Genomic DNA, 15518 nt, shown 5'->3' with positions numbered 1-15518 from the left:
TTGCCTGAGAAGTCACATATGTTTTTCACTTTGGAATTGATCCTAGGTGACTTAGTTCATTTAATGATGTTATGTTTTCCTGGACATTCTTAATTCTTATGGATGTTCACTGATCCCTGGGCATTGAAGAATTAAGTATGTATTCTAATCATCACATTCTGGGCTTCTTTGCACCTGTCCTTCTTGAGAAGTCTTTCCAGTTATTCAAAAGGTATTGGATGTTGTGATCTATGTCTTTGGTTACTGCAGTCATCTCTGAATTAAGGGATGCCACATGGCCAACCACACTGTGACTCCTGCAGGCTCATACTGCCTTGGTGGGCTTGAGTAAGATCTGGAAGTATTCCCTAAATTATGAAGCACAGTCTCTTGTTCTCTTCTTTCACTTTCCCTCAAACCAGAGTAGTCTCTCTCTCTCTCTCTCTCTCTCTCTCTCTCTCTCTCTCTCTCTCTCTCTCCATGCTGTGCTGATTGGAGTTTGGGGAGGGGTGATGCAAACACTCCATTGGCCACCACAGCTGGTGTCTCACTGGATCACATCCATCCCTAGTGGACTAGGCTCAGTGGACCAGCACAACACAGCACCAGGACTTGATCAAGGACTGGAGCCCTTTTGGCCTGACTGCCTTTCAAATTTATTCAAAATCCTGGAGCACTTTAGTCAGTCAGTGGTGAGGCTAGCCAGAACTCAGGTTCCTACCACTGAGGTCAATGATTCCCTTCTGGCAGGTGTTTAAATGCTTCCTCTGTGGGAACCTATGGAATTTTGCTCTGTGTTATGTTCTGCCATGAAAGGCAGCAACGAGTTCCAGTGCAAAGTTCCATAGTCACTTCATTCTCTACCCCTCAAGCACACAGGTTCTCTCTCAGCATGCCGGTTGGGGGATAAAGGAGTAGTGGTGCCAGCAATGCAAGACTGTCTGTCCTTCCTTCTTCAATGCCTTATTTCTTGAAATAATGTTACAATTAGGTACTGTGATCACTCACCTAATTTTTGGTGCTTATGAAAATGCTCTCTTGCATGGATAGTTGATCGATTTGGTGTTCCTGCTGGAGGGTTCTTTTCAGCCATCTTGCTTCTCCTCTTGACCCAAACTCTAATTCATACTTGGATAATGCCTTAATATTGAAAATTTAATCAACAAAACAACAATACATAAAATTTATTTTTTGTTCAAAAATTAAAATTATATCCACAAAATCAGCATGAACTAGTAAGGTTTCTTTGATTGGACATCATCCATCCCCAACCTTTTGACTACATTTTTAAATCTCAGCTAGATTAGCCAACCCCTCAACTTCTCAGAAATAAACAACAATCTATTTTCTGTTCTTCAGCTGTACTGAACTGACCTCGGGCTTATTTCGCTCTCTGTTTCTTATGTCATGTGATAGGTTTCAGCTTTGATAACTCAGTAAGTGCCCCATAGCTTTCACTTCTGGTTGTTCCCTTCCTCCGAACTGATTACTTCTCCATACTATTTTATTGTTGTTCTGTCATACTGATTAAGCCCCAAATCACATGCCTAAGGCTGAACTGCAAACTTGTGAGACTAGAGAATGCAGATGAATAGACACACAAACACATGCATGTGCACACACACACACACACACACAGAAGTAAAAAGTAAAAGTTCCATATGCTTGGTATAAATTATACAAAATTTTGAGAACAAATTGGTTTTGGATAAGTTATTGGATACCTTTTCTAGGATATCTAAGCACATTGCATGTGTTACCAACTTTCTACTGACATCCTTCTGAAAGAATGTCAAATTACAATCCCAGAGTAATTTAAATCTATTATGATTATAGGTTTCTATTTTTAAAAAAGAAAATGGATTCTAAAAGCACAGGAAACATTAGCTGCATTGTACTTTGTCATAGAAAGCTGTCTAAGTCAGGGTTTTGCTATCCAGAAGGCTACATGTATTAGAATCACCCTGAGGGACTTTCCAAACTTATACATGCTCCACCTAAATTTTATTTTTATTTATTTATTTATTTTTATTTTATTGCATTTTAGGTTTTGGGGTACATGTGAAGAACATGCAAGATTGTTGCATAGGTACACACGTGGCAGCGTTATTTGCTGCCTTCCTCCCCATCATCTATATCTGGCATATCTCCCCATGCTATCTCTCCCCAACTCCCCACCCCCCACTATCCTTCCTCTATTTCCCCCCAACAAACTCCAGTGTGTAGTGCTCCCCTCCCTGTGCCCATGTGTTCTCATTGTTCGACACCCGCCTATGAGTGAGAACATGCGGTGTTTGATTTTCTGCTCTTTGGCTCCACCTAAATTTTAGTCCCAACCTAAATTTTGACCTCTTTCTCTTAGGGCATACCTCACTCTCTAGTTGAGAATCTCTTCTGGGATAAGAGAGATTGCTGATGGGAGTTTGTAATATCCTTGTAGGTTTTGGGGTAGGGAATATATTTAGAACAATTGACTTATGATTTTCATTTATTCATTAATTCAACCAGCATTTATTGACTGCTTACAGAGTGACATGCTTTTTTCAAGAAAAAGTTAATTTGCTCAGAATGATGGTTTTTCAGATTCATCATCATTCTCAGCAAACTGACACAAGAACAGAAAACCAAACACTGCATGTTCTCACTCATAGGCAGGTGTTGAACAATGAGAACACATAGGCACAGGGAGGGGAACGTCACACACTGGGGTCTTTTGGAGGGTGGGAGGCTAGGGGAGGGATGACAGTGGATGGGGAGTTTGGGGAGGGATAACATTGGGAGAAATGCCTGATGTAGGTGACAGGGGATGGAAACAGCAACCCAACATGGCATGTGTGCACCTATGCGACAATCCTGCAAGATCTGCACATGTACCCCAGAACTTAAAGTACAATTTAAAAAAATTAAAAAAAAAAATAGAAACAAAATGACCATGACTCTCATGTTAGTAGATTTCTTCCTTTTGCCCCCATTCTCCCCCAAAAAGTAAAGACAGATTTCATGAGCTGATGAAAATGAATCATTATAAAAGGTATTCTTTGACTAAAATATACACCATTTTACTCTATCCATATGGAACATGAGTATTCAAAAGTAATTCCCTTAATATTTCACATTCAGTTTGAAAAAAATTTAATAAAAAATAAAATAATTTATACTTTTGGTAAATTACTTATAAAATCATAAAATCATAATTCAAGGTAAAAATAAATGTTTTTAAAAATTGAAAGATTATTCATTTTGCTATTCTTTAATGTTATGTTACTGTTTCTATATAAAATTAACATTTTTTGTATTTTTTCTATAAAACATATGGGTCTTTCTAGTCTCACCATAAGACCGTTATATCTTAAATAGCAAGTAAACATTTCATATTTCTTTTTTCACATTTTACATGTCATTTTGGATACTGTATCTCAAAAACTTTGTTAAAAATCATACCGAATATTGAACTAATTAATCTCAGGATTCAACTAGCATATACTTCCCTTGGTTTCTCTGAAAGAAGTCCTGCCTACCATACAGTTAAAGAAACAGTTTTGCTAATTACCAAAAGTCTAAATTTGCCACATAGATATCTATAAAAAACTATATAGTCAATATATATTGAGGCCAGATATCAGATAACTTTCATAACTAAAAGGATGAACAACATAATCGTCAAATAAATAGGCAATTTTACTCTATACCTGGCTGCTTAATGGCTTTTAATTAGGGTACTGACCTTTTTAAACTAATTTCTTTGACTTCCTCTATCATTTTTATTGGTCTGTTTCTTCCACATCATCTAAAAACTGCTTACCAAGTTCAACATTCCCTTTCCCCTAAACTCCAGTGATAATTGGTCTTCTTTCAAAAACTCAAGTTTAAACACTAAACAAAATGTCCTCTAAACCACATAGTACAGATAACCTTGAAATACTGTATTCTGCTTCTCTCTAATTTAGGCAGCAAGGAATATAAGCAGAGAAATACATGCTTTTATTTCCATCAAATGTCAGGGCATTTAAATACTTCTTTTTTAATATATACTTTAAGTATTGGGATACATATGCAAAACGTGCAGGCTTGTTACATAGGTATACATGTGCCATGGTGGTTTGCTGCATCCATCAACTTATCATCTACATTAGGTCTTTCTCCTAATGCTATCCCTCCCCTTGCCCCCCACCCCTCAAAAAGCCTTGGTGTGCGATGTTCCCCTACCTGTGCCCATGTGTTCCCATTTTTCAACTCCCACTTACAAGTGAGAACATGCCATGTTTGGCTTTCTGTTCCATTGTTAGTTTGCTGAGAATGATGGTTTCCAGCTTCATCCATGTCCCTGCAAAGGACATGAACTTATTGTTTTTTTGTGTCTACATATGATTCCACGGTGTATATGTGCCACATTTTCTTTATCCAGCCTAGCATTTATGGGCATTTGTGTTGGTTCCAAGTCTTTGTTATTGTGAACAGTGCTGCAATAAACCTAGGTATGCATGTGTCATTATAGTAGAATAATTTATGATCCTTTGGGTATATACCCAGTATTGGGATTGCTGGGTTAAATGGTATTTCTAGTTCTAGAAAAAACTCCTGCAGCTAGCTCAGTATCTGCCGAAACGGCCACCCAGTTTTGTGTTTGAAATTCAGGACCCTGGGGCTGTAGGCACCCGAGGGAATCTCCTCATCTGTGGGTTGCAAAGAACATGGGAAAAGCATAGCATCTGGACCAGAAAGCACCATCCCTCATGGCACAGTCCCTCACAGCTTCCCTTGGCTAGGGGAGGGAGTTTCTTGAACACTTGTGCTTGCCAGGTGAGGTGATGCCCCATCCTGCTTCTGCTCAACCTCTGTGGGCTGCACCCACTGTCTAACCAATCCCATTGAGATTAACCAGGTACCTCAGTTGGAAATGCAGAAATCACCCACCTTCTGCATTGGTCTCACTGGATGCTGCAGACCAGAGCTGTTCCTATTCAGCCATCTTGTCTTGGAATCCCTGATTCAACACTTCTAAAGATTGCAACAGGAAGCACTGAGCAGACAAAGACTGAGAAGAAAGGTTAAAAGGAAGTCTACCAAAAAAAAAGGGGATGGGGCTGTGCAGTCAATAACATTTTTAAATTGTTTTATGGAAGGCTGGCTCTGATTCTACTGTGTAAAATGCGAAGTGATTGCTTCTTAGCAGAGCTGCCATAGGCACTGGGCTCACTTATCTTGATAAGGTAGAGAAGGTGTGACTAATCCAACTTCAAATGCTTAACTCTGAGATAATAAATCGGTATTACATTAAAATCTATAAGAAAATAAAAGGCCTATTTGCTTTTGATTGAATCCAAGCTTTGTCTCTTACTTGTGATTAGGCTGAGAATAATACACAGCTGTTCTGTCTTGAGGCAATACCATCACTCAGAGATCCATACTGAAGGGTTCTTGTGCTAAACTGTAGTCTCTGAGAATTGGGTTTAAGGAAAAGGTTTTAAAAAGATTCCTGGAAGATAAAAAGTAGCTAGTTGGTAGTGTTGAGTGGTGAAATGAGTAAAGAGAGGCTTCAGTGTCACAAAGACTCTTATTAGCTGCACCTGTAAAATTCAGGCAATACTGTATTAAGGAAAGTTCTACGAATACATGGATTATGCCTATGAAAGTGCAAAGCATTTGAAACTTATTAAGTTTTTTTTTTTTCTAAAAATAGCACAGTATCTTGTTTTCCTAGGTTCAACTATGTTTGTTCTTGTTCTTTCATGTGCTCTCTCTCTCTCTCCGCCATCCCCCACTCCCCGCCCACTAAGCCCAGCCCCAGGCCTCACCTTCGAAATCCCATCTGTTCCCATGTAGAGGTCTCTACTGTAAACTTCATCTTTTTCCCTGACTACAAACTCCTACCTTTGTTACTCCGATAGCTTCAGAACTGTTCTCTTTCTTTCCTGCCTCGCTAGCAGCTCTATTGTATCCTACACACTACTACCTTACACTTAGTATTCCTAAAGTGAAGCAGACCAGGTTATGTAGTACTCTGGCTCAAATACCATCCACTTCTACTTCATCGAAGCTTCCTTGATCCTCTATTTTAATGTAAGTTCAGCCCTCCTTTACAAATTACACCTTTCTCATGGCAATTCCTATTACTTTCTGGTTAGTTACTCTTATAATTAGAGTTACTCTGGTACTTCCAGTAGTTGCAACATCCGGCCTCATTATTTTCTACCTTTACAAACCAAATTTTGCATTCTGAAACAAGAGAAATAAAGAAAGGAGAGAAACAGAAGGAGGAAATACCAAATTCATAAGCAACAGAGAATGTGGGATATACCGAAAATCATTAAACCAAGGTCCATTATAATCCTAGCTTTTCCACCAACTTATACGGTGTTCCCAAACAAGTCACTTGCTCTCTCTGAAATATATCAGTGCTCGTCTACTTAAATGGCATATAAAGTACTGTATGCTTCTAAAAGTATAAATGCGACATTTACTAGCTCCACCCTCATACCACCATGCTGACTGCATGACCTAGGGTGAGTTACTTAGCCTTTCAGGGGCACCATTTCCATGTATGAAAATGATAGCTCCTCTTTCCTATGTGAAGATTAAATGAGTTAATAGATTTGTTAGGGCAATGCCTGGCACAGTGAGTCCTTCACAAATGTTAATTATTAGTATTAATGTTATTTAAGGCCTGTGACATTGTTTCTGTCTGGTGTATTTCTTAAGTGGGTCTTGAATAGAGTGGACATTCTATAAATTAAGCCCAATCTTTCAACATTGTTTATCCTCAATAACCAGTAGAAAGTAAATCTCTTCTGCAGTAACAATCACACACACACACACACACACACACACACACACACAATTTCCCCTATACTGGCTCTCATCAACTTATCACAAATTCAATGTTTTGTGTTAAGTACTATTCTTTTTAGTAGGTTTTCTATCAAAATGCAAATTCCTCAAGGATAATTAACGCATTAAGTGACTCACACTTTAATGTGTAGGACCTTGTCAGTTTCTGTTCTCTCAGACTGAAAAAGGTTCTGCTGAATGAGTCTCCTGCGTAGCTAGTGGGAGGTCACTCTCTTAAGCTAAACTTGGCTGCTTCGCAATTTTGCCATGGGCTGATTGGCCCTAACACATACTGTTGCTTTCACATGAAAAAATAACCCTGTGAGTTTTCTAGGTTGTTATTTCCAGATGCACTGAAGAAAAAAATAGATTTATAATCCAATACTTGATACTGCTGGAAAGTTTGGGCAAAACTGATTGAGAACTTTGTTAGGAATGGTTCATCCTTAAATTAAGGTTAACCTTTGTCTCTTGCCGCAGTCACCCAGACAATTTATTATCTGCCATGAAACTGCTCAGAAGCATTGTTAACTTGCATAAGTGTTTTCAGTTTTAATTATGAATATTTGTTCTTAATTGCAATAAATCCGTTTACAAACTCACTTCGTTTGAATGTTTTTTGAACATATAACCTATCCCTCTTTAAGTTCTGTTACCTTGTTCTTTACTCATCACAAACACACTAAAACTGCCTTCTTTTGCTTCCATAGCACTGGCATTATCACTGTCTGGAGGGCATTATCAGATGGCCAAGGGGAAGAAGAAAAGCCCCACGACAAGAAACACTGTGCCTCATCCTGCCTCCTGATCCTTTATTTGTTTTTAGACAAATAAAATCAGGTCTCCCTAAATATCAAGGCCATCATAAAGGAGACAAGAATGCCAGCCTTAGGGGAAGAGAAGAAAGAGGAAATAAAAGGAGAAAGGGAGGGATGGGAGGAATTATGACTTTCTTACCTGCCATTGCCTCTCTATGGAAGAAAAAAGCCTTTACTCTGCTGCTAGTTACTGAGGCCAAACAGGTTCACCCTCATACCACCACATCCAATTCAGGCACTAGAAAGAAGGGACCCCATCTTCTGTACTTTGGGCATAGCTCTAGACATAGCCATACCAATCTTTTTCCTCTATGTCCATTTATTTCAGGATCCACCTAAGGGTAAATCTCTCCTTAGTCTCTGTGTAAATCAGTTTCATAACTTTGGGCAAGTCATTAACCTTATTTCCATGTCTTCATCTATAAAATGTGGCCAAATATAATCCAGTGTTTCTCGGACTTCAGTCATGTGAATAGCATCTTCACAATTTCTACCTTTATACTATGTAAATTATTATCTTAATACATTTTCTTAAAAAAAAAAAAAAAAACTTTGAAAACCTCATACTTGTCCTAGGAAATGATATCAACAAAATACCAAAAGTGGCATGCTACTTGTGTCTTTGCAATCTATTTTAAAAGAAATACATAACTAAAAATTTTTTAAAAAGGCCACATGCAGTAGCTCACCACTGTAATACCAGCACTTTGGGAGGCTGCAGTAGGCAGATCACGAAGTCAAGAGATCGAGATCATCTTGGCCAACATGGAGAAACCCTCATCTCTACTAAAAATATAAAAGTTAGCTGGGCATGGTGGCATATGCCTGTAGTCCCAGCTATTCAGGAGGCTGAGGCAGGAGAATCACTTGAACCCAGGAGGCAGAGGTTACAGTGAGCCAAGATTGCTCCACTGCACTCCAGTCTGGGGACAGAGGGAGACTCTGTCTCAAATAAATAAATAAATAATTACATCAAACTCCTAAACTCATTTTATGCGCCCACTTTCTTTTCTGAGGCTCTGGCATGGTCAAAGCACTACCCATATTTGAAAATGAACCAGTATGATTGAGAAAACTGGGTTTGTCCCTTATTTTCTGCTGTCGGCAAGTCACCAATGCTTAAGATATAAAGTTAAGAGGGTAAATGGAGAAAACGTATGCTTGGAGTTGGCACTCAGTAAATCTTTGTTTCTCTTTGTACCCAAGTTTTCATAACTGTTAAAGGCATTCTAATATAAACGGAAGGAACACGGGCTTTGGCATTTGGAGAACAGGATTAACATCCCAGCTCTAGTTGCTTAACCTTGAGCCTCAGTTGTCCTATTTATAACTGGAGATTGATAATAGCTAATTGAATTGGATGGTCGTGGTCAAAATAAAATGCCATATTTGTAAAGTGCTTAAAACATAAAGCACTATATAAATTACAACCATCAATGTTATCTATCAGTGTCCTCCATACCATATATCTACATCACGGGAAAAATGAAAGCAGGTATTAGTCACTGAAACAATAGAAAAGAACCCTATTATCTTTGGTTTCAGATTATGTCTCTCATCCTCTTCTGTCTGATAATTTCCTTGGTAAAGCAGTCAGGAATCCACTTTTAACCACAGAAGCTATTACTGAAACAAGGAAGTATAAATACCAGCATGAGAATGAAATACAAAGTCAAGCAGGGGTCTTCAAAATAAGGCAAAAGTGTTAATATTTGCAAAGTGATAAAAATAGATCCTGACAGAGTATGCACTCTATAATTGCACTAAAGGTTAAAAAAAAGGACTCTGCAAACATAACAAAAATAAAAAGAGAAGAGTGATGTTATTGTTGAATAATCAAAGACATATCCACGACCCTGGGTGAAAAGATGTATGTGTCATTGTGAAAGAATTGGGGTTAATGGAGAGGAGGTAGCAGGGACAAAAAGATACACGGTCCTCTGTTACTAGAGAGTAAAAGATAAGCTCATCAACTGGCCTGCAGGGATCTTTGGCTTCTTTATAGCAAAGAAGAACAAACAAACAAACAAAAATGATATGAGAGTCCACAAAGGGCCAGGTGTCTCTTCCCACTTGGAGGTGAGAGTGCAGGAACTCAGCAGCCTTAGTAATGAATAATAATGTAATCCTTTAGTTGCTCAATCTTAGTAACAGGTGTTTATAGAAGACTCATCCCATTTTTCTTTCCTGAGCCAAATATTTTTCTATTGCGAGTGGCTTTATTTTTTGGTCTAGTGCAGTGTTAGTCAACTAACTCTACAGAAATGATGAACACAATCCCAGCTAATTAAAGGAAGGCTTCAAATTGTAGTTAAACGTAGCAAAGCATTTTCATTCATAATGAACTGACTCACTAAAATATGAAACAGCTTGATACAAAACAACTTATATTACAGGGAAAAATAAACTCTGAAATTAAAAAAAAAAACAAAACATTGTTTGAGACCGGCCTAGACAACATAGTGAATAAAGTGAAATCCCATCTCTACTAAAAATACAAAAATTGGCTGGGTGTGGTGACACATGCCTGTAATCCCAGCTACTTGGGAGGCTGAGGCAGGAGATCACTTGAACCCAGGAAGCAGATGTGGCAGTGAGCCAAGACTGTGCCACTGCACTCCAGCCTGGGTTAAAGAGCAATACTCCATCTCAAAGAAATAAAATAAAGAAACAGATAAAGCTTTAATGCCACTGGTATATGAACAGATTCCAACAGATTAATGGAGTCAATTAAAAAAATGAATAAAGAAAATATGACTAAACTTTGTCAAAGACATAAATTGCCAATTTATAAAAGGACACATATAGAAACCATGAAAAATTATTAAAACCTCCCTAATAATCAAGGAAATGCAAAGTCAAACAGCAACAAATTGTTATTTTTCAAACTAGTAATACTAGGAAAGGGTTAACAAAATAAGAATGGCCAGAATTGATAAGTCAGTAGGAAAATTTTTTTGCAATAAAATTTATTTATTTCTTTTGTGTGCATTATCCCCTCCCCATCCTCCCCCACACCCCGCTGTCCCTCCCCCTCCCCTCCACCCCACCACCAGCCCAGTGAGTGTTTCTCGCTTCCCTGTGCCCAGGTGTTCCCATTGTTCATCACCTGCCTATGAGTGAAAACATGTGGTGTTTGGTTTTCTGTTCTTGGGTCAGAAAACTGACACTTTTATATCTCCCTGTTGAGAGTGTAAATTAATGGAAACTTTCCCTAGGGTAATGTCTATCAACGTTTAAAAGTATATTTGTATCATTTGACCCAATAATTTCACTTCTGTTGTGTGTAGAAATAAAACCATCTGAAATACAAATAGTTTTATGCAAAGTGGTCATTACAGAATTATTTTTAAATAAAATTATGAAAAAAAACATTGTTTTGAAGTAAAAAATACTTTTTAAAAGAAAAGCTTTTTGATTTCAGCGAACGGGTGTACACATTATAAAGTCGTAAGTGAAAAAATATTAATTAAAATGTAACTTCATGAATAAAAAAAATGAGTAGGCAGAATATAGTTCATAGTAGTCTTTCAAAGCCTCAAATTACATTGTTCTGAGAAGTAACTTGTATAATATTAGTTACCATGAACTATCACCGACCAAATAATTTTTTTTTGAAAACTGTCTATGAAAAATTACTTTAAAAAATAATTTGGCAATAATGACCTACCTAAATAACAATGTTATTCTTTGTTTTATGTCTTCCTTTTCCTATTTTATTGTATTTTATTATTTGTTCTCATTCGCTTCCTCTCTTTTTGCTGTGAGTCTCATTTTGGCTTTCTTTTAATTTTTCTGTATTTTTAAATCTCCCACACTATTTGGTTCCCTTATGCCTGATTCCTGATTATAGCTGCACCTGCACCACCTGTATTTATAGTCCCTATTTCTTTATTTGATGCAAGAACAGTACAACTGAAAAGATAGAAAGCCCAGCTGAAAAGTCCAATTGGTCCAATATTTTGTAGCATGGTCAGTGGATAAATCTTGTAGGATAGAGCTTTATGACAAACCTTAGCAAATTGGTTCAGCATTTTACAACTTACAAAATAATCAGTATAGTTTACCTGTGGTCATATGAATATAAATTTAGCATCTAAGTTTCACAGTCTAGATCTACACAATCAAAACAAGGAGTATTTGGAATAAGCGTAGCAATGCCAGACAAAAAGTCTATCACTAACTCCTTTTTTTGATTGAAAATTTTTCCAAAGTGAGTCTACCTAACGTCAAGTATTAAGTCAATGCTATTGAAAGACTTCAAACACTCACGTTAAAAAGATAATTAACAAACATAATATTACATTTGCCATCTCATTAACTCTAATATGCACAAAAATGAGTAATTAGCTTAGAAAAGTCATAATTGCATTCCAGTGGCAAAATTATGCATTATTTCCATTTACAACTTAATTTTTAATTTCTATATAGTCTGTGAAGCAATTAGATTCCATTTTTAAATAGTAAAACAAAATGCATTTCAAATGTTTGAATAATATTATTTTGGCTACTACAAAGTATTTTGTTCTGGAAGTTTCAGGAAGATTATTTTATAACTGAAATACAGGATGGGAGAAAAATTAATGACCAGCAGTTCATTTTAAACGTATTTTACCTTCTTAACAAATCCACAAAGCACATGGTTTTTACTACAATGAAAACTCATTTTTTGCCAAAAGTGAAACAAATGTTTACGTTGAAAATAATTTTTTCAATTTAAAGAGTACAAACATGAGATTTATATATATTGTAACAAGTGCTTTATATGGAAAATGTTTTCCTTGTGTTATGTAACCTATATTTATATGTTTGACTATTTAGTTTATCCTAAATGAATATATTTAATCGCTTTATGTATTTTCATTATCTAAACTCAGTCTACCAGAGTTTACCAGCACAATAAGTCCTCACCTAATGTTGTAGATAGGTTCTTGGAAATTGTGACTTTAAGCAAAATGACATGTAATGAAACCAATCTTAGCATGGGCTAATTAACACAAAGGAGAGTTAAGTTCTTATGGCATATCTCTGGTAACAAAAGGATCATTAAACTCCTAAAGACCCAAATTTCTTCCAATTGTGTTAGTCACAATTATTGAAATATATTATTGAAATAAATGCACACTATACCTACATTTAAGAACAATGAATGAAAATTAGATAATTATTTACCTGCTTATTCCAGTTTAGGGTCACACATGGCCTATCTGTCAGCTCAGGAAGCCAGTAGGAAACCAGACCTGGGCAGGACATCGTTTTATCACAGCGCACATTCACACACACCCACACTCACTCACACTGGGACCATGTCAGGCATACCAGTTACCCTAACAAGTACACATTTGGGATGTGGGAGGAAAACAGAGTATCTGTAGAAAACCCAGCAGATGGAGAGACTGTGGAAGCTCCATGCAGTGTCCCCAGCCAGAAATTGATTTTTTTCTCATCAGCATTTTCAATGAAACCATGCTGAACAAAACAATGTTATTCAAGATCTGCAGTACTATACAAGAAAAAGCAAGATATGGCCGCTATTTTACAAATTTTACAATGTTTAGAGATCAAAAGTTCTTCATAAAAGATGAAGAATATAAGGATAAAAACTTATATTTCTGTAGGACATAAAACTTTAATCCAGTGAGGTATTTAAAAAAAATCTTTCCTCTGATTTTCCATAGATGAATACATGAAGGTCAGAAAGATTATATAGCTTGTCAAGATTACATAGCCAGAAGTAGTTTCTGGACTCTATTTTTCTCTTGAATATCCTTAATACAAGTTTCCAAAAGAAAGCATTCTATTTAGGGTAATTTGTGTAGTACAGGATATATTGTAGTTCAGATACACCTAAAATAGATCAGACATCTATTAAATAAACAACACAGTCTCTAATTCTAAACAAATTTAGTATCTCATGAACTTCGCTGTCTTTTGTAATCAGAGAAGTTGGGGAAAGCTTCATTAAGAGAATAATACCTGAAATGGGCCCGGAAGGGTTTGCTGTTGAATCTGGAAGGGTTTGACGATTGGTGTGAAGAGTTTAAGTTTTCATTTAGATTCAGATGAATGAACAAGTAAAACTGAACAAAGAGAAGGAACATAGTGCCCCTATATGAGAAGATTCAAATTTATAAAGATAAAAGTTTTTCTTAGGTTTACGTATACATTTAATCAAATCCTATGAAATGTTTTTTTAATTCAAATGCGTATGGAAAAATAAGCATGTTATATTAACCAGGTTAATATAAGAAAGAATGGTGCTGAAGGTGCACTTGCTTTATGAAATATACTAAATTAAAATGAACTGGATATGGCAAGGAACAGTCTATGTATTTATTATAAATTCTTATATAATAAAATTGGCATTTCACATCATTGAGGTGAGAATCAATTATTCAGTCAATACTGTTAGAAAAAGTAGCTCTCCATTGAAAAAGGAAGTACCAATAAACTATCTAAATCATGAATTCCAGATGAATTAAATATTTATGTGTTAAAAAATTAAGCTAAAATATAAGGACATGTAAATATGTGTGTGTAAAATCTTAGAATGGGAAAAGTAATTCTTGGCATATTATTAAAAGCACGATCCATAAAGGAACTACAATAGCTACAATTACGTCATCTTTAAATATTTCGTCGTCAAGGCATTATGAACAAAAGTAAATGGCAAACTACAAACTAGGTAAAAAAGTGTGCAACATTTGTGACAAACGTTTAATAACTTAAGTATTTTGAGAGCTATTACAAGTCAATAAAAAATGAAAAGTCAATAACGGACATGAAAAACTGATGGAATAAAACAATACACAAACTAACAAGAATCAATGTCTATTTAAACCCTATGATATGCCAAACATTGTGCTCATAACTTTATAAGAATTTTCCCATTTGGACCTCACAATAATCGTATAATGACTAGCGTATAATGATGCACATGTGACACATGAATAAACCTAGCCTCAGAAGGGTGAACTCACTTGCCTTAGATCATAGAGTGTTGGTAGAGTCCAGGTCTCTTATTCCTGAGCTATGGCTTTAAATCACTATGGTATATTGCATTTCCAGTTAAAGAATAAAATTATGTTCAACTTCACTAGCAATCAAATAAGCACACAAATCCAGTATCATCAGTTATCTACCAAATAGGCATTTTTAAAAAATTATAGTATCTAAGTATTGGGAAGAATGCAGGGAAATGGGCATAAACTACTGGTTGGAAGATAAACTGGTACAATCTTTCTCCAGGTAGGTTTGATAATACATCTTATAAATAATAAAAATGTAGAAAACACTGTCAGCTCTTTGTGATATAGAATAAGCAAATATATGTGGAAATAAATTAATAAATAATGTTCACGGTCCTTTTCTATGCTTGGGACATTGTTGTGTGACAAATAGAAGAGTACATTTTCTTCTCCATGGTGTCACCATGCAAGTGGAGAGTTCGTATAAGAGCAGTAAATTGTAACCTTTCACAGTGGATAGTCAACATCGAGTGTTTAAAACTTATATATTGAGAAAGAGAAATAAAGGCTTATTTAAATTTATAATGGTTGCCACTAGTAAGACTAAAATACAGAAACTCTTTAAAAGTGTTTACTTTTCTTCCCACTCTGGGGAGTAGGAAAAGTGTAATGAGTTTACTTTAAATTTTAGATTACTTAGATGATTTGAATTACTGTTTATTTTAATAATGTGCTGGTATTATTTTAATTTAATATCCAGATTAAAACAAAAAGGCATCCAAATCAATAGATGATTTGTTACATAAATTTGGTACATTTTTCTAATGGTATAATATGCTGTCACTGGAGAGAATGAGGTAAGATCCTATGTAATTACATGAAAAGATAACAATGACAATAATAAAAATAGCTAAAATTTTCATTG

This window comes from Saimiri boliviensis, chromosome X (assembly GCF_048565385.1).
Source record: "Saimiri boliviensis isolate mSaiBol1 chromosome X, mSaiBol1.pri, whole genome shotgun sequence".
NCBI lineage: Eukaryota > Metazoa > Chordata > Mammalia > Primates > Cebidae > Saimiri > Saimiri boliviensis.
The sequence above is the reverse complement of the archived record's forward strand: the minus strand, read 5'-3'. Positions refer to the sequence as shown.